This window comes from Mchenga conophoros, linkage group LG14, assembly GCF_057382185.1.
Source record: "Mchenga conophoros isolate Kocher_MC1m ecotype Shallow Benthic linkage group LG14, M_conophoros_male_GT1.1, whole genome shotgun sequence".
NCBI lineage: Eukaryota > Metazoa > Chordata > Actinopteri > Cichliformes > Cichlidae > Mchenga > Mchenga conophoros.
This window is the reverse complement of record NC_140539.1, coordinates 37,178,174-37,191,739: the sequence shown is the minus strand read 5'-3', so window position 1 is coordinate 37,191,739 and position 13,566 is coordinate 37,178,174. Positions and strand designations below refer to the sequence as shown.

Below are 13,566 nucleotides of genomic sequence, written 5' to 3'. Positions count from 1 at the left end.
CAGGTCTTACACTACCAGCATCAACACCTTGTGTTTCTCATTTTGGAAAGTGTCCTCTACAAACAGGACTTTGTCGCATTAGGTTTTCATAGTTACACACTAGATGTCCTTTGGCCAAAACCAGGCATGGCAGGCTCTATTGATCTCTGAGCAATAATGGACCCAGTGTATCATCCAGGAGACTGTGGTATTGTGTTTTTCAAACAGCTTCAATATTTTTCCCCTTTCTTCTATTTCGGCTTTCACTTGCTTTAGAATTAAGCACCTGGTTAGGAAAAGATCAGAGTTTATTTGCCCCTTTATGGATCTCACCCAATTCCCTAATCAACCCAGTATCACAGCAAAACATGTATTAAACACATTTGATGCTTTGCCTCTGCAAAACGTGGAAGCAACGCACAAAAGGACATGTAATGCATAACTGAGACACAATGCATTGTGACTGCAAGAGCAATTAAAAAATTCAGAGACTCTGTAAAAGTGGCTGATTTCCTCTTGAAGATGATCTTCTCCCAACTCGTCGTGAACACAACAGCTGGCTCCACGGCTACAGCCCTACATTTGGGATGAAGCTCTAAAAGTGGACTGTCAGGTCAGGAGTATAACTAGGAGCATGCACAACATTCCTGTAGAGGTTAAACTGGCAGTATGGAGTTCCACTGTGATGTGTCTGAGGGAGAAAATTTTGAGAAACCAACATTAATTTGTGCCAATTTGCCAAAAGAGAAAGTGAGAGAGATTTTCCTTCCAGGGACTTTGTCAAGCCATCCAGTGTGCTTCACAGGTGGGAGAGTACATAAGAACAGACACGCATTTCAATGATGCATTCTCAAAATGGTGTTCTGTAAACTGACCAGAGGTGCACAAGAAAATTATCTTGAGGGGCGATCTGCTAAAGTTCAACAGTTTCTTTTAAATAATCACACCTCATAAGATAAGATAACCTTTATTAGTCCCACGCGTGGGAAATTTGTTGGGTTAAGGCTGCCAACCTTTGCCTGCGCCATCTTACCCTTCCGACCATACACACATTACAGCATCACATGGGGAAGACAGGTCAGAGAGGTATAACAATGGAAAATGCACAAATTGAGGAAAGACGAGGAGAAAAAAGAACTCCCCCCAGACTGAGCTCCAACAGGGAGATCAGTTTGAGAACAGACAAAAAAACACCTCAGCACATGAATCAGCACATCTCACTACATAGAAGACATAAGCTTCGAAGGCGTTTGGAGGGTGTGTGTGTGTGTGTGTGTGTGTGTGTGTGTGTGTGTGTGTGTGTGTGTGTGTGTGTGTGTGTGTGTGTTCCGTGTTCAGCCGAGAGAAAGTGTCCCTTCGCCCAGTTAGGCAAAAGTCAACAATCTTCGGTCGACGCGACCTTGACTGATGAGGGAGAGAGTCACAACACAGTCTTATAATCTAAAGAATAAAGAATTGTTGTTCTGTCATCTTTGATTTGATGAAGTAATTTCAGGGTTGATTAATTGGTTCCCTCTAGAAAGAGACAAAGAATGTCAAGTAAGAAGAACATGGAATCAGGATCAAAGAGAAGGAAGAGACAAATGAGAAAATAATGAGTTAAGAAGTGTCTTATTGTGAAGGCACCTCAAGTTTCTGCTTGTGTAAGCACATTAGAGTCAAGATGTTCCTCAGTGAGGTGTTAAATGTACCTAGCTGAGTGGTGAAGTGCCTGCTATCAGCATGATAAATGTGCTTCTGACATGATAGAGCTATCTGTTCCTTCTCCCAGGACATTTACCTGCAATGTTCCAGTGACTCACTCACACACAACCTGGGGATATTTCTGTGCACATTTGATATTGAAATTAAATCTACGTGCCCTGAGTGGTCCATCAGAGAGTATTAAGCATGTAAATTAAAACAAAATAACTTTCAGACTCATCTAATGTTATAACCAAGTTGGAAAATGATCATGAAATAGCTATTACTGACCTCTGTAGATGTGGACTCATTACTCTATAGACATTGAAGTGAAATATGTGTGTGACTTCGCCCTGCACCGTCTGCTTTAAGTTGCCTTTTTATAAATGTATGAACAAATATGACGATGTTGAACTATCAGTGTGAATCTGCCCCCTTTCATCCCCTTAAATGCTACTCAAATCTGCCGTGTGACTGTATGAAGACAAATCGGGAATATTTCCGTTTCTGTGCTCACTTGCATTTTATTCATCTCTAAGTACCCCTTGTCTCCAGAGTTTTTTGGGACACCAAACATCAGAGAGAATCCATGACAGCACTGTTGGAGCTAATTGGATTTATCCAAATGTAATTCAGTCATCGTGCCAAAATGTGTCTATAGGCTTTCAGCCGATGATGGGATGAAGCAGATGGTCATATTTCACTTGCCTCTAAACTTCTTTGTTTTTTTCTTTGTGTTTTAAAATTAGATTTTACCTCTAATCTTTTGATTACAAATACGGGGAGCAGAAAAGGTCCTTTTGTATTTTTTAGATTCTGTTAAACCTTTTCTGTATATCAGATATACAACTAAGAAGTTGGGAAGAAGTCAGTCTGGTAAAGCAGCCTGTTTCTGACGTCAGAGCAGCGTCTGACGGACCTGTAACTGTGACAAAATTAATGAAGGCCTGTCAATATTATCTCATTCATTAGACCTTTTAGTGGCCCTGATAAGCTCATTTCCAGCTCCATTTTCTTTAGTCTTACACTCCAATAGCTTTGCATACGTCACAGTTCAAAAATATCCCTTATTCACCTCATTCTGAACCTTGTACTATAGCGCTTCTCCCTTTAAAACATACTTTTTCTAATTAGCGACCACTCGCAAAGGGATAAGCTGGTGGTGGGTGTGGCTTCATTCTCAGAGCCTCAAATTTGCTTTCTTTCTAATAGACAGCAGGGGGCAGTTTTTTAAGTAGGTAACCAATGGATGACATCACAGTGGGTCCATGTTTTACATACAACATTTCAGTGAAATCCTGACCAACAGTTGAGATGACAAAGAGTAGAAGAAAATATCAGAACCAGAGAATTTAGAGCCTTTGGAAGTCAAAACTCTTATGTCAGAAATTGCTTTCACCTCTGCTGATCTCATTGTTTGGCCATGTGTAATATGACCATCCACCTATGTAAGGGGCTAAACTTGACAGGAATAAAGAAAAAGCATGACCGCTCTGCAGTGTAAAGGTGAAAGAAAACACAGTGAGGAGGTCGGGAGGTTCCTCTGCTGTTAGAATCAGCATAACTAACCTTCACAGAGTCAGTCGTCATTCTTCAGTTTGAATCTTTTTCAGAGATTTCACTCTGTATGCAGGGAATAAAAATTTCTGGTGCCATAAGACGGTAATGTGAGGTACACTCAACAAAAATATAAACGCAACACCTTTGTTACTGCTCCCTTTCCCCATGGGATGGACGTAGAGACCTAAAATTCATTCCAGATACACAATATAACCATCCCTCCCAAACAGTGGTCACAAATCAGTCCAAATGTGTGGTAGTGGGCACATCTGCTATATTGAGATAATCCATCCCACCTCACAGGTGTCCCACATCAGGATGCTGATCTGACATCATGAGTAGTGCACAGGTGTACCTCAGACTGCCCACAACAAAAGGCCACCCTGGAATGTGCAGTTTTTTGCGCTATTGGGGGTCTGGGGTCCCAGAACCGGTCAGTATCTGGTGTGACCACCATTTGCCTCATGCAGTGCAACACATCGTCGCATGGAGTCTATCAGATTGTCAATTGTGGCCTGTGGAATGTTGGTCCACTCCACTTCAATGGCTGTGCGAGGTTGTTGGATATTCGTGGGAACTGGTACACGCTGTCGTATACGCCGGTCAAGCACATCCCGAACATGCTCAATGGGTGACATGTCCGGTGAGTATGCTGGCCATGCAAGAACTGGGACATTCTCAGCTGCCATCTGCCCTGAACAATGTGAACCATGATTCATCCGTGAAGCGCACACCTCTCCAACGTGCCAGACGCCATCGAATGTGAGCATTTGCCCACACAAGTCTGTTACGGCGACGAGCTGGAGTCAGGTCAAGACCCCGATGAGGACGACGGGCATGCAGTTGAGCGTCCCTGAGACGGTTTCTGACAGTTTGTGCAGAAACTGTTTGGTTGTGCAAACCAATTGTTCCAGCAGCTGTCTGGGTGGCTGGTCTCAGACGATCTTGGAGGTGAACCTGCTGGATGTGGAGGTCCTGGGCTGGTGTGGTTACACGAGGTCTGCGGTTGTGAGGCCGGTTGGATGTGCTGCCATATTCTCTGAAACGCCTGTGGAGACGGCTTATGGTTGAGAAATGAACATTCAATGCACGGGCGACAGATCTGGTTGACATTCCTGCTGTCAGCATGCCAGTTGCACGCTCCCTCATTGCTTGTGGCATCTGTGGCATTTTGCTGTGAGACAAAACTGCACATTCCAGGGTGGCCTTTTGTTGTGGGCAGTCTGAGGTACACCTGTGCACTACTCATGATGTCAGATCAGCATCCTGATGTAGCACACCTGTGAGGTGGGATGGATTATCTCAATATAGCAGATGTGCCCACTACCACACATTTGGACTGATTTGTGACCACTGTTTGGGAGGGATGGTTATATTGTGTATCTGGAATGAATTTTAGGTCTCTACGTCCATCCCATGGGGAATGGGAGCAGTAACAAAGGTGTTGCGTTTATATTTTTGTTGAGTGTAGTTGGTTGTGAAAATGGCCTCATAACCACTAAATGAATATGTTCTCTTCAAATGGGAAAATGTTGTTGCATGCTGCAGCGAGCTGGTATTTGACTGCTCTGGTTTGGTTGTATAATTGACATCAGCGGGACGCTGTCAGCTGTTTGGAACCGGCATAAAGGCAAAACAATGCGATACGATACGACCCTGCTTCTCATTAAGACTCACATTAAACTTGTGTTTCTGTAATTATTAACCTCAGCATTGAATGGGCAGCATCAGCAATGAAAATAAAACATTATTTCCACTAATGTAAATGAAATGAAAGTCTCAATTTATATTAACAATTTGATCTTTTTCATCCTTCCATCACTCCTGACCTTCCTTGTTGAGCGAGCTCTGCTGTGAGCAGCTCTGTGCACCGTTTCAGCCTGTTGAGATTTCAGGTCTGGCCCTTAATCTGGAAAGCTCTTCGTTAGGGAACTGCAGCAGCACAGGTAACAGATCATTTGCGAAAACCAAAGATTTGCTCTTCACACTCTGAGTAATGAGGCGAACATGCACACAAATAGATCAAGTACCCAGAGTATCGTCTGGCTGCCAGCGACCTAACCCTGACAACAAGCCAGATTTATAAGAATAATGATGTTTATGTGAAGACATGGGAGCCCATTAGCTATGAAGCTGTCATCGCAAGCTAATATCCTCCTGTTTACCATGTGTGAGGATGTAGTAACTAGTTTATAGACTAATTTTTATACATTGCGTTTTCTGGGTTCACTGACCGTTCAAAGTGATTTTTTTTTTAAATTACTTTTTATCTACATACTGTGGATTATCTCTCCATTGTCACCCCTTAAGTAGCTTTTTCATTTAATTATATTTGTGGTGATTAGCCCAAAATCACAATTAATAACGCACGGCACTCCATTTCGATCTAATGTGAGATTCTTACCAATTTCTGACAGCGAGGATTTGATTTGCCTAAACCAATCAGTAAAGATCAAAGCACCAGCCCTAGTGTAACATAACTTTATGTCCGCAGTGATGCAAAGTTATTCCAACATTCATTTAACCAGGAAGTGAAACCCTCGACATTAAGGATATATTTTGCGAGCGGTGAGTGCGTCAAGCAGCCAACAGTGCTTTGTACACATTGCTGTAATCTGACTGGCTTGGTGCTCGTGAGCTGGGAGGTTACAAACAAGCTAATGCTGAACACTTGTGTTCTCACTTGCACCTATCAGGTGATGTCTGGAGAAGCTTTGTTTTCACATAATAGCAGCTTTTCTATTTGCAAGATCATATATCTGCCATATGTACTTTGCAACATGAAAGGAGTGTAAAATTTAAAAAAAAAAAAAAAAGCAGGAAGTGTGTGCACATGTGAGAAGACTCCAATTAAACAAAGCAAAATAACCTATTAAAAGTAACCAGAATTAGCACTTCCATAGTGTAGTGGCTTACCTAAACAACTCTGGTTCAATCTCTGGTGTTAAAAAACATGTGGCGCTATCTGCTGTGATGACCTTTGTAAATAAGGGAGCTGCTGAAAGTAGCTTCCCCTTTCACTTGTAATTATCACTTTGCCTGCTTTACTTTGAATCCGTTAACATTTAAATTGCAATCTGGGCTCTGACTGTCCACAGATGTTCTCACATCCTTACAAACTGGGAATGATTCTCTGTCCTTCAGCCTCTTTCATCACAGTATTTCTTGTCTGGTGCCTGCTGCGACTTGTAAATCACTTTCCAGACCTCCCCACCACCCACTGATCAACACATGCTGTTAAAGGGATTACTTGTCATCTTGAATTCTGGTCTTTTCTTTTTGCCTTAAGATTGTTATTGAATCAGAAATGTCTCGGTAATTATTCTTAATTTGGTATATCCCTTAAAAGTAGTCCAACAACCCCTTTAATTAGGAACTTCTAAGAAAACAGTGATGGAGAAAACATCAGTCTCCCTTAGACTAAAATCTGCTGTCTCTCTCCATCACATCAGGTATACAGCCATCCAACCAGCTCTACTTCAGTGTACTCATTACTGTTTGTTTAACAGCAGTGTGAGTCTGGACCTGTAGGTTTGGTGCTAATAGGTTTCTGAATGACAAGAGTAGCAATGTGTTCTAATGAGCCAAAATCCCAGAGTGATAATATTCACCAACCATTAGCGTTCCGAGTTGAACCTGTTATCTGCTCTTTACCTCTTCTTCTTTTGTCTTCTGCAAAGAATAACCCAGTGACAGAAGGTGAAGCAGACACAAATGTGGGCATCATGCTGAAATAATTCGTCTGACATTTTAATATCCGGTCTGCTGTAATGTGACATGTGTGCTGTGACTGGTTCAGTAGAGAGAAAAATGTTTGTAGAATGAGACGCTGTTGAATTGTTGAACTGAAGTTTCCTGCTGGTAGAAAAACAACATTTTTCACTTTAGAAAAGAAAGGAAGGCACAAACTGTAATTACAAATTAGCTCGTTTAGGTTGTAAACAACAAGGCCGATCTGCCTGCGAGTGACTCCAGAGACGTTTCATAGTAATAATTTCAGCAGCAGGGTGAATTTAGTCCCTGACTGGATTAGTTTGTGTCATTTTTGTGATGAGTTTGAGATGAATTTGTGAAGATGTAAAAATCTGAAGCATAAGGTCCAGTTTGCTCTGATCTCACTACAGTAAAGAATCCATCCAACATTCATGAATCCAGATCTGATTAAATTCCCTTTCTTGGTGGACTGACCTCTGGTCCCATTTTTTTTTTTTCAACCAAATCCATCCATGACTGTTGAATTAATTCTACCAAAAAATAATTTAATTGCTGTCTTTTCCATACAGTATACAGCACCTTGAGGTGAGTGTTGGCAGTAAAAAACTGGAGATAAATTATCTGGATTTCAGGAGTGTGACCACACTTCCAAACACGCACCTTCTGGGTATTATGTATAGCCCCCCCTGCAAACTTCTTCACTTTTTATTAGTACATGAGGATCTGCCAGGCCCGGGAGCTGCCACCAGTCCCCATTGAGGCCTTCCCCAAACCGCAGCTCATGTCTTGATTAACTGAGAGCCATACTAGGCTCAGGGAGACTCTACTGACCGCCTGTCCCGTGGTCATGCAGGGACTTCATCAAGCTTGGTTGTCTGTTCTTTGTGTGTTTTGATTAAAGAATGCTAGCTACCGCTCGTCTGCAGGCTTTATTTAAATGGAAAACTTCCACAACAAAATGAAGCGAAGGAATTGGAGGAGTCACAGAACCGTGTGTTTCAGTCACCACCGAGACCATCAACTTTGAGGGAACTCCTGCAGATGGGTGAGTTGTAGCTAACTTTGTATACAGTCATGAGGAGTTTTTTGTCTTGCCGAGTCGTGAAGTGCTTGCTGAGTTCGAGTCTCTGGGAGGAGAATCCTGGGGTTCGAGTCCCCAGGCTTGTGTTCGGTTCTGGTGTTGTGCAAAGAAAAGCAATCGTCTGCTAGAAAGTAATTGCAAAAACACCGGTCCATCACAGGGAACGGTGGTTCAAGTCCACTGTTGATAATCACGTCTGCACAATACAGTGTGCGGAGTGACGGTATATTAGCACTTTTTTGCCGAGAAGGGAAGAAGGCCATTGCAGGGGACGCTCTGAATGTAAATATGGGCTCTAGATCCAGTAGCAGCGGACGTTTCACCCAGTGGCCAGAGATAAAACTCAATATTTGACTGTATGGTAAGAAATGCGAGTACAAGTATGTTATGAGATGAAAGAGAATGGTTGTGTGGAAAAAGTTGATGTGTGTGTAAAAACAGTGAAAAATGGGGTTAAAAATGTTGAAAATTGGGAACAAAAACAAGAAAAGAAAAAAAAAAGAGAGGAGTGTAGAAATGTGTGTAAAAGTTGCTTCCAACTAGCAGGAGAAGGTGGTACACCAGCTCCCCTAGGGTGGACACACACACACACACACAAAATTAGCAGAATTTTTGTTGAAAATAAGCAATAAAATAGGAAGAGGGTTTGGTGTTCTTCAATGTAGGGCAACTATAATCTCTCTGGGTTTTTAAGAAAGGGGAATTCAGAACATGAGAGGGGAGATGTGTTGTTTTAAGCGATTCGCCTTTATCTCCTAAAAATATTAGCAAATCTAAAATGAGGACGTGGGCCCAGCTAATGAAATAAAACTGAATTGAAAGGCTTAACTTTTTGGAAGTCTTTTTGTAAAACATCGGTGCTGCAAAGATCAAACAAAGTTCCAGGACACAGGAAATGGATAAAAAATGTGTTTCCAAAAAAGATTAACATGGCTCATGGGCTAACCAGAACAAATATGGCAAAGTGAAAGTTATGGAATGTGTAGAAAATCTAACATACATCTAGTTTTCAGCACCAATCAGTTTACCTTCTCTGGAATAGGGCTGTAAATCCTGGAGCCATTGCTTCTGCAGCTAAATTCCTGCATTTTTGGTTCTTAGTGTGTTACATTGGGATTGTTGCACAAACATGATGGTGTTTTCTTTAGAGAGCAGCAGAAAGAATCTGTATTAGCTGCTTGAAGTGGCCTGTGAACCAGCATCTCATATTCGTGAAGGTGTCAGCCATGCTTCTCTTTATCGATTGCTGAAACGCGGCTCTGTTATTGCCCGGGATGCTACAATGTTTGTTTACTGCGGCGCTCCAGCCCTGTGACAGGAAGTGTGTGTTTTGTGTGTGTAGTTTGTGTCCTTATATAGGTTTATACCTGCCTCTTTTGTTTACTTTTGCACTCCATGGCATTATTATTTGTCCTAGAAGTGTGTGTGTGTGTGTGTGTGTGTGTGTGTGTGTGTGTGTGTGCGCGTGCGTGCGTGGGTGTGGGTGTGTTTGTGTATGTGTGTTTGGCACACTTATGCTGGCAGCATAATAACAAGACAGCGAAGACAAAATGTGGCTGACAGATAAAGAAAGAAACAAGACCACAACACATCAGATGCACTAACTGCATCACCTTCCTGCTAGTTGACTTTTCTTTTTCATTTGCCTGACTTACCACACACACACACACACACACACACGCACACGCTCACTCTCTCTCTCTCTCTCTTAAACCTTTGTAGAGCTGCCTTTCTAAATCAGCACACAATCAGAGTAGATTACTTCGAACAGTGAGGGCCATTAAGAAGTTTTTTTGTTTTGGTTAATTTGACTTGAACCAAAAGTGATGAATTCCAACAAAGAATAAACTCAGGAGTGTTGTAACATTGAAAAATTAGGAATCCTAAAAATCTTTTAGTATAATTTGACCTGAATCACTTAAAAATATAATAGTGCATTCTCTGTTTGTCAGCTGGGTGGCATTGTGCTACATGGTAGTGCTGTGATAAGTTTACTGCTGTTAGTGAATAGCAGAAGTTGCTGGAACATTGGCAATGAAACAGAAGCATTTAGTGAGTTTAAGAGGAGCATATTTTGTTTTCTAAAAGCAGGAGTGGACTCACACTGTTCATATTTCATATTTAAGTAAAAGCTTCATTACAGTGGCTTTTAAACCAGAGCGTCACATCAAAATCAATAATTACTGCTTCTGCATTTGGGCATCAGGTGGTAAGAAGCCTAAAAAACACTGAAATGTTGTAAAGATCTTTAGCACTTGACCCACTGAATGAATCATTATTAAAATAACTTTAAAAAATCGGTAACAATCATCTGTGTAGGTTTTCAGTCATCCGGGTCATGGTCATCTAAGAAATCTAAGAGGTCCAGAAACTTACGCTGGATCCAGATAAGAGAAGACAGATGGTTTGAAAGAGGAGTGAAAGAAGCATCTATGTCTACTGTGAACGTCTATCTTTGAACAGAGGCGTTGATTTACGACACCAACTGTCTGCCATCTATAATCCAGTTTTGAGATCCTTCCCAGCCTCCTTAATGCCCACTCACACTTTGCGTCAGTTGATCTCATGATAGGGTGGGGGCAAGCTCTCACAGTGGCTTCACTCGAAACCTCTATTGATAATCACCCACAGCCTTTTTCACACCCCGACTCGTGTGATGAGGCACATCACCAGTAGTGGGTCAATGATTCTCTTAAGGGACATCCCCACTAGAGAGTACCTGGGACTCTCCATCATTTGGTCTTAGAACCTCGCTGATGAGAGGTGAAAAAACTTAAAGAAGTCCAGTCGCTTCTCTTTCCAAGCTCCTTAGAGTTTTTAACAATCATGTCACTTTTTAATTGTTTTGGTGCATTTTTGGCTCCAGGCAACAGGTGAGCTGCTGTATTGAGTATTAAGTAATTGAGCAATTTTAAGCAGCAGGTGCTTTTGTCTAGCTTTGGGATCCTTTGCATGCCAGCAATCTTACTTTGGGGAAACACCAATTGAGTGTTGAAAGTCTGGCAGCCATCCACGGTCGGACATCGAAGCAGGGAAGGTTTCCCTGGCGTGGCAAGCAGCCAGATACAGTAGCTGTTTTCAATTTGCAAAATATACTATCCAACCAGAGAACACAATTATATCCTCAAATATTTAAAGGAGATTTTATTTTTTTTAAAGATGGGTACACACAAAATTGTTACAGTCAAACAGACAGGACAGCAAATTTGTTGGCAAAAACAAGCAGCAGATTTGTCTTTGACTGTTGAACCGGCTCACAGGAGATGGACAACTTTGCTTTCATTTCATCTGTCACCTTCGGATCATCATCAGCAGCCTTTAGGTAGTTTATTTCTGGTCCTGTTGGCTCCACTCAGGGACTCGCACATTTTTCAGTTTGTTACACCTTGATGTTGCAGCAAGTCTGACGGCACTGATCACTCCTACCAACTTTCATTGACTACCAGCTCATCACACTCTGATGCTTGGCCCTTAAGTGTCACATAATAACACACTGAGTAAGCACTTAGCAGCATTTTCCCTTTTTTCCCTTGGTGCACAAATGGACTGCAAAAGAGCTCGCTCTCTGCTGACATAATCACCATTGGAGCAAAAATGAACTCTGCAGGTGTTTCCAGTTAGGGTGGAAGACATTTGGCTTGTAGGTGTGATGAAATGTATCAATACAAAACTCTTTTCTAGGGTTTAATCACATAATTGCCTAAAATTAACAAAACTGCAACAGAAAAGTTAAAAAAAAAAAAGAAAAGCTAAATGAAAGTGGAAATCCAATTTGCTAGTATGTAATCTGTCATTAATGCAGCACTGCTCTTTGAAAGAATAGTATTGGAATCTCACAAACTCACATCACGAGGGAGAAATGAGTGATGTGAAAATGCAAAAAGTTATTTTGGAATTGCTGAGTGATGAATCGAGACGCAATGGACAGAAAATTATGTCATTAAATAATGAAATTAAATTAAGAATGTCAGGCCAAAATGACACTAGTCTGTTGTCGTCCACAGGGCACAATGGCATAGATACATGTATGTATCAAACAGTGACGTCAGTGTAATCTCTTTGAAAGTTCAGATAGTTTTTTTTCTGACTTATTATTATAATGATGTCAATGAAAAGCACATTATTTGTGATTACTGAATCAGCTTGTTTATGACAAGGGATGAAGCTGGAAATGAGCATCTTAGTCATCTTTAACCAGACATCCTTACTCCTTGCCTGTAACTGACTTCTGATCAAATCTGTGAGCAAAGATTGTTCCCATCGAATAAAACCTATGTTCTCAGTTACGCTATACTCCTACATAACAGTAAAGTACTGTAAGGTAAAAAACATTGAAACAGTAAAAAAAACCAAAAAACATCCTAATCATCCGATAATCCTTTATGAGCAATAGTTGGTGACAGTGAGGAGGAAGAACTCTCCTTTGTAAAGGAAGAGACCCTAGACTCAGGGATGGGACAGCCATCTAACACGACTGCTTGGGGGGATTGAGGGCAAAAGGCAAACTGCAGAGAGAGACGACACTGAGTTGGGAGTGACAAACACGTCTGCCTAACCTGCCGTAACCAGGAGCATCAGGGCGCAGACACTGAAGGGCACCTTGTGTGTAAATGCCAGCAGCTTTGACAGAACGAGAACAGCCTGATGCATCTTTAAAAAAAACACTGTGTGGCATAACACTCACCTCTCTCCGTCATTATGGAGCTTGCTTTCATCTACCAGCTGGCTGCTTTGGCTTTCTGAACCGTTCTCTCTTCCCTCCTTCCTGTTTCTCTCTCTCTCCCTCTCTCTCACATACACTTCCTTTTCTCTTCCTTTTGTGCACACCGATCAATAATCCAATCTATACACCCTTTACCTTGGAGAGAGGAATCCTCATCACTACCTCAGGAAAGACACGCAGGCTGCTGAAGTCTTGGCAAGCCGTCGCTTCATCAGCCCACGCAGCCACTGAGACGTTTAAATTCCCATACTTTTAAAAGCTGTATGTTCTCCGTCTTAACATTTAATTTACCCTGGCAGCTCCTTTAAACTCTTTGTTATTTACCAAGACACTTGGAAGAGTAAAGAACGCACAATTACAGGGGCTGGAATACCACATATGGGGTACTAAAATCTGAAAGGATTAAAGTAGCCAGTGATAAAACCTATCAGAGCACAAAATGATATTCTGTGCTTGTGTGCTGAAGGAACAAGCACTAAAGGCACATCAGTAGAAACCTGTAGAGTGTGCCAGGTTCTCAATAGAAATATTAGCCGCTGATTCTCTCAGTGGTTTTCTATAGGTGCAGTGGAGACAAATCCTTTACAGCCAAACAGTGAAACAAAGCAATTTCTTTTCATTGATCTGTTTACTTTGGTTAAGTGTCTCAGGACATTAAGGTAGAAGAGAAGCTGGCTCAGTAAAGGAGGATGCCGCACTGTGAGAAACCACTTTCTGAGCTTATGATTGAAAGGTGCATTTTAGAGAGTCTGTCCCAAGGATGTGTTCAAGATGCTAATATTGTTTTAATGTGTGTAATTTTCTGTTCAGGCCGTCTCCTCATCAC

At 41.7% G+C, this 13,566-nt stretch overlaps 1 protein-coding gene across 3 annotated transcripts in view; it reads left to right on the top strand.

Moving 5' to 3' along the window:
• slc8a2b (solute carrier family 8 member 2b) overlaps positions 1 to 13,566 on the top strand; it is a 200,380-nt gene that overhangs the window by 48,503 nt on the left and 138,311 nt on the right. The gene's annotated exons all lie outside the window — the stretch shown is intronic.